Genomic DNA, 2,175 nt, shown 5'->3' on the forward strand with positions numbered 1-2,175 from the left:
CCCCAACTTTCTCTCACTCTTTCTTCCTGTTTCTTGAGTAACGCTGCGATGGACTGGCGTCCCGTCCAGCTGGGGGGGGGGGCACATACGCCATAGAAACCAGGAAACCGAGCCCATGAGCCTGGCTAGGCTTTAAAAGGGGCGCATAAATAATATATAGACATATATAAACATATAAAGGTAAAAAGTAAAGGCCACCTTCGGTAATGAATGACGATGGAGGTTGCACCTAGAAAGTTACCCGCCGAGGCAAAAGTCGGTGTATGAGTGTTCCACTTTGTTTATATACCATAGGTTGTCAAGTCCAAAACGTTGCTTTGTCAGAAAACGTAAAAAATTGTTTCTGTATTCCATTTCTTTTTTACATTAGCAAGAAATTTCAGCTTAACAATAATACTTTGTTGGGGGCATAAAATCTTAACTCCATGCATGTATGATATTTCCAGTTGGAAATATTTTTTGCAACACTGTTGTATGTGGGACTTACTACAATTTTGAAAAATGCTAAACTTTTGTATTACACCTTGACAATTTTCATATGTCGGTATCTGAAGTAGCTGGAGATACGATAGTTTAACCCAAAGTACCGGCTATTGCAAGCAAAATTAAATATTGGAAAAAAAACGCATTTGGCCAAATTCGGACATACGACAGTTTAACATAATAGCAACGTATATGTGTATGTGTGTGTGTGTGTGTGTACAGAAATAAGTATATATACATATTTATTCACATGCCTGCACATAGTCGCACACATACATACGCACATACACTACATGAATACATTTGTGCGCGTGTGTGTGTCAGTGTGCTTGTATGTGTGTGTGCGTAGGCGTCTATATATGTTGTGTGCTGATTGACATTGCTGTTGCTGTTCTTGGTCTGTCTTATGGGTCCTTGCAGCCAATCCTAACGTCTAGGTTCTTCAGGGCGAGAATACACCCTGTCACCGAACTCCCCTCACTCGTGAGTTTATCGCTAAACAACATGCTATCGCTTCCGCACCCACTGTATTCCCCAGATTTAGCCCCTGCGGACTTTTATCTCGTCACCGAGACGAAAATGCAGCTCAAAAAGTCTCCGTTTTCGAGATCCAGAGCGAATCGCAGAAGGCCCTCGACTCGCTTGGGGAAACGACTTCCAAGCTGGATTCCAAAAGTGGCGGGGAACGCTGGGAGCGGTGTATTGCTGCAGAAGGCGACTATTTCGAAGGAGATGATGTTAAAGCTTAGGTTAATATTTTTGTTTTTATTAAACATAACAAGTCCGGGAACTTGTTGATAAGACTTCGTATAATGGCCTTAAATGTGGCAGGTCTGACAATGAACAACAAGTATATTGTCGATAATTGCTCTTTTGGAGGTCGATGTCATGTCCATTGAAATCAAGAAGTAATAAAACGATACGTATGCTTTTTTTTATGACAGCTAGGCGAATGATTCTTATATAAGAACATGGTTATCTACTGCGGGAAATACGACAAACACTTGGAAGCAAGTTTCTTCGTGTATATACAACGATTTGCCTACACTATGTGGTAAGTATTCAATCATTTTCTTCGCTTGCTGATGATAGGGTAAAAAAAAAACATCAGGGATAATGAAGATTGGTGAGGGACACATGAAACATTAACACAAAGTCATGCACACATGTGGCTACATATGTATATGCGTGTTCATGTAGGGTTTCCGCACCGTTTCCGTTTGTCGAATTCACCCACAAGACCAATTTTGATCTGTGGTTATTGTAGAAGATACTTTCCCAAGTTACCATAGTTGACTGAACTCGAAGTTACGTAGTTCCAAAACGAACTCAGTAACTAGACAACCAAGCTTGCGTTCACATACATACGTACATACATACATACATACATACATACATGCAAGTAACATGATAGATACCGAACGTTGTGTGTAGCAAAGTATGGCTGAACATGGGATCTTAGGAAGGGAATTCAAATCCTTGATTAATATTTCTCAAAAAATCACGGTATCTGGGACTGCATAAATCTGCAAGACCTTAAGTTTTAAAGTATGATGGTTAAAATAAGTTTCATTTATTCACAACCTGGCTACCAAGTTGGTGGCCGGTAAAAATTCACTTTTTGAAAAGTTTGTTATTCAATATTTAGTGATCAGCAGAATTTATCTCGGTAAAATTAATTTTCCATTAATT

The 2,175-nt window shown here is 39.5% G+C and overlaps 1 long non-coding RNA gene across 1 annotated transcript in view; it reads left to right on the forward strand.

Moving 5' to 3' along the window:
* Positions 1-1,476: 1,476 nt before the first annotated feature.
* The window catches only part of LOC128247394 (uncharacterized), a 9,794-nt gene continuing 9,095 nt past the window's right edge, over positions 1,477-2,175 (forward strand). Inside the window, exon 1 of the long non-coding RNA XR_008263773.1 lies at positions 1,477-1,537. This is a non-coding gene — a long non-coding RNA (uncharacterized LOC128247394). The remainder of the gene's footprint in view (positions 1,538-2,175) is intronic.

The sequence above is a fragment of the Octopus bimaculoides genome, chromosome 3 (genome assembly GCF_001194135.2).
Source record: "Octopus bimaculoides isolate UCB-OBI-ISO-001 chromosome 3, ASM119413v2, whole genome shotgun sequence".
In the NCBI taxonomy this organism is placed as follows: Eukaryota; Metazoa; Mollusca; class Cephalopoda; order Octopoda; family Octopodidae; genus Octopus; species Octopus bimaculoides.